Source organism: Pinus tabuliformis, chromosome 6, assembly GCF_031772625.1.
Source record: "Pinus tabuliformis cultivar Carrire ecotype Pingquan chromosome 6, CPIR1, whole genome shotgun sequence".
NCBI classification, from domain to species: domain Eukaryota; kingdom Viridiplantae; phylum Streptophyta; class Pinopsida; order Pinales; family Pinaceae; genus Pinus; species Pinus tabuliformis.
Genome location: NC_142292.1, coordinates 146,814,811 through 146,826,854, shown reverse-complemented (window position 1 = coordinate 146,826,854; position 12,044 = coordinate 146,814,811).

The window sequence follows — 12,044 nt, the reverse complement described above, 5'->3', positions numbered from 1 at the left end:
TCAGCATGATCATTTTCAAGATTGTGCACCGAAAATCCTGCTCCTGCTCCTAATTTATTCACTGAACCGTCAAATTCTAAGTGCCAAATAATTTCATGCTCATAATTGGTATCAGTAGTTTCAGGAATCTATTTAATAGGGATATCTGATTTTTTACTTCCTTTTGGTTTCTCTTGGGTATCTGATGTTTCATTGTTCTCAGAAATTTCCTGGATTTGAACACTAGACTGTCCATTTAAAATTTCTTTTGGTTCTGCTGTTAAACTTCTAATTCATTTGAGGAATCACTTTCATCATTGTAAAGAATGAAAGAATCCATATCAGAGTGTACTGAGTAGATAGAAAAATTTTGAGGTTTCTCCTGACTACTTACTACATATTTCATTAAGGTTTATATGTATAGTTTCTTAGGTTGACCAAACACTGAAATAGTAGCATAAGACATGTCCAATTGTAGAGATCCTTGAAGCTTTGTACCCCAAGATCTAGACAATAGCATGCCATACTTTGGTGGAATATCTGCTACTACTATGTCCATTAAGATTGTTTTGACAGGATATTGAACTAGCGATACACACAAGTCTTTGATTAATCCTAAACATCTCACCTGACTTGAATCAAAAGAGAAGAGGTCTTTGTAAGGCCTAGTGATGTCTAGGTCTAATTTCTCCATTACAGACTTAGGCATTAAGTTATGAGATGCACCAGAATCAAACATGGCATTATGAAGTATTTTATCATGTATGTTCAAACTTACATAGAAAGGAGGAATTCCTCCATCTACTGGTTTTCCATTCACTTTAGGGCCAAAGATTAACTCAGGTTGGTCATCAAAAACATTTACTGAGTCTTCATTAATAGAGATTTTGAGTGATCTATTAATTTGGTTTCGGTATAAATCATGTTTAGCTAATTCAGACAATGGAACAACTATTTTTAATTTGCCTACTTTAGTTTCCAGATTAAAAGGTTTTTTAGTCTGAGTTCTTGTATTTTGGACAATTGAATTCTCTTTATCTTCTATATTTTCTGTGTTTTTCTCCTTTTCAGGAGTGGGGTTATGGGCTGAAATTGTTTCCAAATCAACTTCTGAGGGTTCTTCCACGTTTCCTTTCGGAGGAAGAGAAGTGGAGAGTTGACTATTATTAGGTTGATTATCAGATACATCTTCAATAATTGGGTTAGCTGGATTAGGATCTGTTCTAGAAAGAATATGTATAGGGATGGTATTGGTCTTACCTTTGTTAGATTGTTTTGTAGCTTTCTGTTTGTTGGTTTCAGGGACATCAATTCTTCTGCTCCTTAGATTATATTGCTTGTGGACTTCATAAATGGCTGTATCATATCCCTCCCTGAAGTCAAATGATTCACCTGACTGAGTTTGGAATTGTTTAAGAATGTGACCTTCTTGATCCTCTTGGGTCAAGAAAACTTGTTGATCATTGTTGAGTCCCATCAAATTTGTTTGGATATCTTCTGATGGTTCATCAGAAGTTGAGGCTTCAACGTAATTTTCCTGGAATGGGGGCCTAATATTTTGGTCAGGCCCAGTCTTTCCAGTGTTCTGGTTTTGATTTTTTTTGAAATTTGGATTTCTGCCAGTATTACTTAGTTGACCATCCCAAGGGGATTTCCTTTCAATTGTTTCTACTCTGTCTCCTAGCCTATCCATTCTTTTAATAATAGCATCTAGTTTTTGTTCAAAGGTTGGGGGTTATTCTTTCAATGGTATCCTCCTTTCACTTCTGGCTTTAGCACGTTTGGATATTAGGTTGGCTTCAACACTGACAGCGATACTTTGAATATATTCTAAAGTCTGAGGAGCTCTTTCCCTAAGTTGGTATGCCATATCAAAATAAAATCCATCAGGGAATTTAATCAAAGCCAAATCTGGAGGAGGTCTGAGATTTTGAGGGATAGCATTGTAAACATGATTGAACCTAGTGCAGTAATCTTGTACAGTTTCTTGTGTTCCTCTCTTCGGGTTTTCATATTCTGATAAGATTTGGAGAGGATCTTTCTTCTTTTCCCATCTATTTAAGAATGTTCTATAAAGAGCTTCTAGGTCATTGATACTGTTTTCAGGGAGGGCTCTAAACCAGGTTCTAACTTCTCCAGTCAGACTTAGAACAAATATTCTCATTCTGACATCATTTGTATCTATTTCATATATCTCAAAGTAGTCAGTCATCTTTTTGGTATGTTTTTGTGCAATGTAGGTACCAGAGCCATCGAAAGGAGTGATTTTACTTTGATAATCTTGGGGCATAGCCACTGAATTGGCTGGTAATACTAGAGTATATTTGTTTGCCATTGCAGTAGATAGGGTTGAAACAACAGCTGGGGTTGGTCTTGGAGTGGTGGATGGAGGGGTGGAAGGGGTGGCTTGAGGTTGAGATGTCTGAGGTACTGATGATGAACTTGGAGAGGCTGTAGTGATCATAGAAAGGTTTGGTGTTCCTTCAGAGGTAAGCTCAGATTGAATGGAGTTCTGCAAATGTCTGTCAAGATGTGAAGTGACAACTTCAAGTTGTAAATCTTCAATAAATATTGGGTCATGAACTGTGTGGGCTAACCCAGAGTCAGAAAAGGTTACAAATAAAGAGGTCTTGAAATACTCATCAAAGTGTTTGTCCTCAAGGTAAATCCACTTCACAGGACAAGATCTTGATCTATATAGAGGCCGAGAGCTAGCAGAACTTTCTTGGCTTTCTTGTCTCCTAAGAATCCTAGGGATCAGATTAGGATTTTCAAACACAGGTGGTGGATTTGGATCAGGATTAGCTCTAGTGTAATGAGTCCTTTCTGAAGCCAGGTTTCTAGGTATGTTTTGGTTTTTTCTCTAAATGGGTTGGACAATACAACTTCAACAGTTTCTTTAAGAGGCTTTAGGTATGGGATTTGAACTTTCTTAAAGACTTATTTGACAAGAGGAACTGATCAAGTATTTGAAACCAAATGTTCAATCCATAAACTAGACTAGAGATAGACTGAAGCAGCATTCATTTACTTATGCAATTGCAAAGCAAGAGCAGTTCAAAGGCTACCTAGCTAACTTCAAGCTCTGTCGGTAGCTTATAAAGTAAACAATAGTAGCAAAACAATTATTCAAATCCCCAGTGGAGTCACCACTATGTTATCACTCAGATTTTCCTTGAAGTTGTTGGGAAGAGGAAAGGGGTCTGAGGTAACCACAAACCAACTTTTAAGTATAGAATCTAGCCAATCTATACTCAGAGAGGGCTCTCTCTTTATGATTTAGCTTGGTTTTGAAAGATATTAGGCTAGTTGTGAAGTTTAGGAGTTTTGTTTGAGTTTGGGTGGTGAGATTCAATAGCAGAGGGGTAGGACTGAGTAGTTTAGGCCATTGGGCTAATGGAGTCAAAGAAGATGGCTTAACTGGACTTGGTTTCTTAACAAGGGATGGTTTCACAGGGCAAGGCAATCAAACAGGGAACAAATCAAGACTTAAAAATAGATGGAATGGAATCAAAATGGGTGAAGGGCAGTTAAGAATCCTTCAACCTATTCGAAAGAGGGAAACTTGAATAATTATTAATAAAGAGAAGTTAAGTATTCTTTACTAAATAATCAAAGTGAATAAACCAGAGAATGGGAGCAAATAAGATTTCACTATTTATGCTAGTTCAAAAGAAAATATTGAGAATAATAACGATTGAAAACAGATTCCAATCAAGCATTTCCAAATTATTCGATTTTGTTTATCATTTAGTTATGGAACATAGATGATATAATAATAAGGAAAACTTTAAATCATCAGGTATAGAGAACTTATTGATCCGGTGTTTGACTCAAGAAATCTATGGAAAGTCCTTTGCATCAATTCTTCATCTAGCGAGCCATACAAAATTTGGTCCAACAACACTTTATTCCAAAATAATCAGTATTACAACAATGTCTACGAATCCACCCTCAATACTCAAATTGAGGGAGTATTTATACAAAAAATATCTCATAACAAAGAGATATATTCTAGGATGACTATGAATAAGTTACAAGAAAATAGAGACAAATGGTCTCGAAGATAGGAGAAAAGATAAACTAATGTTGTGTTGTTCCTATTCTTGTGAGTGTGCTAGAGGCAGGCCCTATGAATGCTTTTTCAAGTGCTTGCTCAGTATCATTCAGTCATTATTTAAGCTTTAAGAGCAAATCCATCATTTCTTCTTCAGATTTTTGCTTTATAACCTTTGCAGTCTGTGGATGCCTGGAAGGTGGCAGCTTTAATTGTTTCCTTAGGGCTGCGATATCTTCATATTTATTTTTGATCAAGGCTTCTGTAGCCTTAAAATCTTTGGGATCATGACCCAATCCAATAATTATTTCTTCTAAGGATTTTATTCTATTATCTTTGGCCTGAGAGGAGGCCTTCTCCAAGTGTAGTTGAGCAGTAGTGTTATCCAAAGAATTCTGCAGCCTTTGGGCCATCATTGCCTTACTAGTCAGGGTTGAATAAATCATTTCTCCAGTTTGTTTATGCAACTCAATCTGCTGCAAAGGATGAATATCCTTTGTCATGACTTCAAAATTTGTTCTGAGATAATCTACTACTGATTTAGGCTGCTGCACCTTTGGCTTGAAATATCTCATTATCATCTTGCCTTCTTTGATGTCATAGGCTAACATCGATCTCTGTTGATTTGTAGGAGCCATCTTCAAATATTGGTTATAAACCTGAAGTTTCAATGGATCATTCCTGGCTTTTATTTCTGTGAATGTTTTCTTAATATCTGAGGCATTTGTCCCTAGTGGCCTGAAAAAAGATATATCTGCACTTTGCTGTCTTTCTAGCTCCTGTCTCTGTGAGCTAGTGGATGTTCCTCCTGCTGGAAAAGTTTGATGGGTTTCCACTCTTTCTTCCCTCTGAATATCAGTAGTTTCTTCAGCAAATTCCTCCTCTGAAAGGGGATTTAGTCTTTGTCTCTTTGTTCCAGGCCATCCTAAAGGTTTACTGGCAGGGGTAGTTGTTTTCCTGTCTCTCTTTTTGCTTCTTTCCTCATTTAGAGGAGTTTGCAGAACTGGAGGCTCTCCCATATTGATCTGAGTGGGAGGAGTCTATATTTGAGCCTGTTCTCTGGAAGTTTCAGGCTGCTTGGACATTGTAGACTATTCAGTGTTTTGAAAGCTAGTCTCTAATTCCTTGCCCTTTGATGTTCCTGTGGCTGGTGTGCTTGTTTCCTGTGAAGGTTGCTGAGAGGTTCCAGCACTAGAGGCACCAATTCTTGATCTTTGAGATAACTCAAATGGTACCTGCCTAAAAGAATCCAAGTCAAGTGTTTTCTCAAGATCTCTCATAACATTCTCAATATTGACCTGTTCACTATCATGTTCAACTAGGGTCCCTTCCCTCCATTCATCCATATTTGCAAATTGTTCTATTTCTAGAATCCTATGGTGAATGTATGGTGACAACCTATTTTTCATTCTCCTATCACAGATGAAACTATTAGGGTCATATGGCCTCCAACCAAAACTTTGCGCAACTTAAGATGATCTTATAGAATTTTCTCTGCTTCTTTCCATGCTTCCATATCATTGCAGACATAAGGGCCTAACTAATTTTTTATTCTGAGTTGAGCTTTCTTTTTGGCTTTGTAAAAATGAACCATGTCTGTATGTATCATTTGTCTGAAATACTCCAATGCAAACAGTCTCATTGGAACGTATTTGGGTAACTTGAAAGGGCAGAGCTCACATCCATATATCCGGATCTCTGTATGGTTCTTGTATAGGTACCAATCACCTACTCTGTATTGCTTGGAGAGTTGTAGGATTTTCTTGATGTCACCACTGATTCTAGGAGGGGAAACCCCTGTCAATAGAGTGGTTGCAGGATGAACAAATTGGTCAATGAACTCATTGTATGAGTAAGGAGACTCATAGGATGCATGGAAGATGGGGCTCCAAAAGGTAACAGACCTTGGATTGCCTTTATTGTCAAGTTTCTTCACAGGGAAAGGGAAGTTCTCTCACAGATAATACAACATAAGATGATAAATGAAAGTGGTGTATTTAAAAACTCCTTCATTGTCCAGTCTAAGGAATTGGTCATGAATCTTATTGGCAATATAGGAGCCATAATCATATTTAACAGCAGGGGGCTATCCAGGAGTAAAAATTGACAGCAACACTAAGGTTACATCATCAACATACTCACCAGAGTTGAATCCCATGATTAAGGCTATCATATCAACAATGAGTTTTCCTATGTCTGTGAAGAAAGTCTGCAGATAGGGAGGTGGGCCTTTAGGCTAATGTTTAGGGTCCATGAAAATCTGATAGATGCGAGTCAGTTCTGACTGAGACAATTGGGAAGATTTCTCAAGTAAGTATCCCATAGAAAGAGGAGTGAGAGCTTGTTCAGGGGAAAATTGCAACATTTCATTAATGGATGTAGTTGTTATGGGGAAAAGGACTGTCTGACTTGGGGACATGACAGCTCTGAGATTAGGGTCATAGTTTGCCTGGCATTGATGAATCAGATTAGGGAAAACATGGACTGAGGGGAGAAAATACCTGGGAAGGTTTGATTCCCACAGTCCCAGGATATCTGAGCCATTTAGGTATTGGTTTCTGACTTGGAAAAAGACTTTCAAATGGTTCATGTCAGTGGATAAGTCCCTTATCTGAAAGTCTTTATCTGCAAGAGGCAGATAGTCTAAGTCTTTATGAGGGGCATTCATGGGTGGAATAGACAGAGCCACAGGGGTTTCCATTTCTAGCTCTTGTGGATTCAGATAGGAATTTTGGGTTTTGGTGAAAAATGGGCAAATTAACTAATCTGGGAATTTACATTGGCAAAATAAAGACTAAATTTGCAAGGAATTTTGCCTTTTTTTGTGGATTTTATGTTGTAAAACTAAACTTGCAAGGTTTCGGTGGAAATTGGCTAAATACTTGTATTTGAGGAATGAACAGAGTAATGGTAGGTGCTAACGGTGGCTGACAGATTCTGGTTGCATTGGCTGCAATTCTCTTGGCAGGGGGCGGTTGGAAGCTTCGCAGGTTGACTTGAACATTGTTTGCATGGGAGCACGGTCGCAGTACAGAATAACAAAGAAAACGACACTTTGTTGGTTTTATTAAAAAATTCAAAGGTGGTGGGAGTTTTATTATTCATGAAAATTACATAAGCGTGAATAGATTTTTTGTCGAATGCGGAGGGCAGTAAGTGGTATGTGATAGCACCGCTTTTGGAGACGGGCGGGTTTCGGCCGGGAGCCAGCAATCCCATAGGTTTTGCGACACGTGGCAGGGTACTGTGCAAAAACCGCTTTGTGATCACGCACTAATGCGTGATCACAAAGTGGCGCGCGATATTGTGAAAGACCATTGGATGATGGAGGTACGATCGGACAGCAGACGAGAGGCGCGATATGGTGGGGTTTAATGTGCGCAGGCCCAACCCAATTAAAAATTATTTAATCGTATCAGGTGCAATATAATTGGTTGGGAAGGGTTCTTAATTAACCATGAGGGTTAATTAATCCCTATTAATGGAGCGGGGGGGTTAGGCTCTTAATGAACTACAAATTAATTCATTAATCCCTTTTTAACTGTGTTTATGGTTATAACGAATTGGGGGTGGGGTATATAAAAATGTGGGGATTTTAATATAAAATAATATGGGAAAGGTAATATTTATGCGGGATTTATATAATACATAGGTTAATAGTTAATATGACCATGTAAATGTAAAAAGCACTAAGTAAAACATTAGAATGAGTATTTTAACTTAGGCTTAAGTGAAAAAGGGGTTTTTATGTGATATTGTGTATTTTTCCTAAGTAAAATAGGATTTTACTTAGGAAAAGACTTATGAGAGTGAATGAATGATGATTTTAAGTACTTAGGCTTTTAAATTATTGGGCCAAGGGTCCGGTCCCTCCAGAAGTCAGAGAAATGCTCTGAGCCCCTCAAATTTTAAAAGACCTTAATACTTAGGGGGAATTAGTGAAATCTTTAGGGAAAAATGAGAAAGGAAGTTAATTATTTGACCTTGTCTTGCTTGAAATGCATCAAGTGTAATGTTTGCCTTGCACTTGTGATGAAAGTATAAATTAACACATTTAGAAGCATTATCCATCACATGTAATTTTGCAACATCATCTACCTACCCTACCTACTTTAACCTAACATTTTTTTTCCTTTATTAGGGTGCACTTGGACTGGCGAACGCTTAACACACTTTTTTCTTTTACATGTAGAAATCTATCTAAGTCTAACCTTCTTACATCCAAGGGCTCAGATTAAACTGTTGAACTCCTTTTATTCACTCTAGCTATCTACTTATCTGCCAAGATTAAACTGTTTGGTCAGATCTTTATTCTCTATCTCTAAAACATAAAAATTGAAAATATGAACTAATCAAGTTTAAGCTGTTTGACCGTTCATCAATTGTGGCATAAGTTACAAGCTACACACAATTTATTTATTACATAAGAGTAAAAAGTAGTGGCATTTAGACTTGCACACTTTCCTTGGTCTTTCTCTTGGTGGGGTTCATTTTATTTCATTTTTTTACCATTTTATTCTTTTCACCCTTTGATTTTTCTTTTAGGGTATACCCACTTTACATTTTTTAAATTTTTTGATTTTTTGACAATATGGAAAACCTTTGTAACAAGTAAAGGTATGAAAATATTACATAGCCCATCAAGTCAATCATGGAAAATGACACCTATTGGTATAGGACCATAACACCTGTTGTAATTCATTCTCGCGTCTGTGCAGCTCTTATTCTTCCTTGAGTTGTTTATTCAAGACATGCAACTCCTTCTCTCTTTCTCTCTCTCCCTTCAAGCGATCTTCATCTCGCGCCATCACCTCATAACCTCAATATGCAAAGCTTCTTTAATCATGAGTGGATCTACTTTGAACTTGCAGCTTTGCTCCTCCTCTATGCTGTCAACAACCTTCCTCTTGCATTCGTCACATGTAGGTGTGCTGCCTTCTGTTGTTGTTGATGGTGCTACTTGTTGTGATTTCATTTCCATTCATCTTCATATCCTTGTCCATGAACAACTTGATGTCTTCATGGATAGGCAAGTTCATAGACACTTGATCGATTGCATCCCCAGTTGCGCTCTTAAGAGTGTCTTTAACTCTTCTCTCCTAGAAGCCATTGTACCTATGCTACTTGGAGGCAGATGACACCTGTGATACTTGTAGACATAGCAATACTCATGGCAAGAAATCTATGAGTTTAAAACCAAAACAAACTGGAGTATTGACATGCAACATACATGTGTGATTGTCCATGAAGATTGCATAATTTTCACTAGGAGGTTGGGAGACTGACTACCAAGACTCTAAAAGACATAGTTCGGGATGTTAGGAGGCTGACTAACTACTGGAACTGTGCAATGCATAGTCCAGCTAGGCCTATTGAGAACTGAAATTGGGCAATGCACAAATTTAGTCAGGAGTAGCATGCAACCAGCAAACTGCATTGCCCAGTTTTTGGGCCAGTAGGACACTGCCTCCAAGAATTGCGCAATGCACGCCTAGAGATCAGTGTTGGATCAAACTTGCACAATTTATAGAGGGAAGGCAGAGCCTTCCCTTCCAGAAATGCGTAGTGTTAGCTAGGTAAGGCACGGTCCGGGCCAAGGCAGCCCAGACCGGCCGATGGGTGACTGAAAACATGAGAAGTTCGAATGCATGATGAGATGAGTGAAAACAAGAGTGAATGATCATACATGCAAACAACAAATTTAGGATTCAGAAAATGGGAAAGCATGCATGTGTGTGAAGTGAGTCACCACAACAGAGACCGTTCGTGAAAAAATAGTGTCATGCATGCGACAGTAGTGAGATGCGAATGAAAACTGAAATGATGCTTCTACAAGATAACATACATCAAAATGATAGCAAGCGCTTACTAAAATCAAGTAGACAACACTCACACAAAGTGAAAAACAAAAAACAACAAAAAAGCAGCGCAAGACATGAAAAGTAGGGTTACCCTAAAATAATCGAGTTGAATGTGTCGACGACTCCTAGATGCAATGTGGGATGTCAGTGTTGCAAGGTCGATGTGAGGAATGGGCTTTGCAACGTCTTATTGATGATTTTTGATAATATCGAGTTTGTGGCATGCATGCCACAAATCTAGGAAAAGCGACACTTCGCGGGAGGTTTCTAAAATGATCATTGCATGTAACCCCCAGCTGCTAAAAATAGATCCCTGAATCAAGGGATGTCTTTGCATGCTGCATTGGGAAAAATAGTGCATGCATGAAAATCAATTTTGCTTGGTCTCGGAGGGAACCGGTCAACCTGAAGGCACATGCGTTGGTCTGTGAGCCTAGGATGAAAATATGTGTAGTTTCTGGGCTAGGTAGAGTTGGATGTCCCAAAGGGATTATGTAATTTCTAGGAACAGCAAGTGAATGCTTCCCAGAATTGCGCAATTTATTGGATGAGAAATTGTCCTGGGATGAATTGCGAAATTTTTGAGAGGAAGACTAATAGGAAGAATTGCGTAATTTTGGATCCCAACTGGGTGTCCAGCTGGGTTTGTGCAATTTCTAGAGGGAAGGATGGTTCCCCTCTAGAATTGTGTATTTCCTGGAGGGAGCTACTCAACCAGCAAACTGACACTAAGTCTGGAAATCATCCTGTGAAGCAGGTGGAATAGACTTGCATACATAGACTGGCAAGACTCTATGAAACAGTTGAAGCTAATGTCCTTGAAAGTGCAAGACATGCTGCTGAGGATGGTCAGTGGGGAGGCTCCAAAACAAAGATAAGGTAAAATTTTGGAGGGTGGTTATAGCCGCTACAACACTTGGCGACACAGTGGTAGAACTCCAGCTCTCTGAATGGACCTTGTGCATGAAAAGCAAGTCTAACACCTCCAGAAGTATTGTTCAGTTCTTTGTTCATCTTGGTTTCCACAATTGCTTAATTGTAAGATGTAGCATATACCAGGCTTTTGGTTGGTTAACACACATTCCAAGTCAAGCCAACATAGTTGTTTCGATTGGGGATGAGGGTTATATTTGTGCACAATTCATATGATCGTCAGAGTTTTAGATTCATCTCTGGTGTTACTCTGCTCCCAGTAGGCCTAGACAGTACCCTGACGAAGTCACGTAGGAACACAAGAATCACTCTACTGCCAGCGAGCCTGGTCAGTACCCCGACAGAGTTACTTGTATCACCTCTCTGCGTAGGAAGCATTTCTCTTCTTTTGCATTATTCATTTTCATTTTTTTCAAACTTTTTTGACATTTTCATTTTTTTCATTTTTTCAAACTATGCATAGCACTTATTATTTTGAGAGGCAAAAGAGGGATCCTGACTTATTAAGAGAAGAAGAGGTTGAACCTTCAGAGAAGTAGTTTATATATACCTCTTATGTGCTTCTTAAGGTTTTCCCCCTCACCTTACTGTATTTGTCTGAGCTCACAAGGATTAACCCAAAAATAACTGACTAGAGTAGGTGACACTAGTTAGCATGCAAGCGTTGTTTTTTCATCAAGGTTCACTTCGAGCAGTATGTATTTTCCATCGATGTATCATGGACTGACGATAACAAGTTCTTCATATAGAGGAAAGATGATAGATAACCAAGTATTGATAACTTTACAAGTCCTCTTGTACTTTACCCAGGCTTGTTTCAAGAGTTGCATATAGTCCATGCGAAACTAACCGACAAACTAAAACAAAATGCAAAGCAAGAAGCTGAAGCAAATGTGTATGCAAAGCGAGTAATAAAACAAACAAGCAAGCAAGCAAACACACAGATAAATAAGAAAACATGCATGCAAGAAAACAACTAAAAGCAAATACTACTCGTACTCCTAAGGTAACAATGCATGGGTCATCTCACGTGAAGTGATACTTCCAGTGCAGCTACCGACGCATTGGTCAACACATGTTGGTGGAGGCATGATTTGCGAACATTGAATTTGCACAAACCAGCAAGCATGAAAGATATAACAATGAAGATGTACACACTCCGAGCTTACAAGCATCCCCAAAACCAAAATGAGTGAAAGCGCATGACAACACTC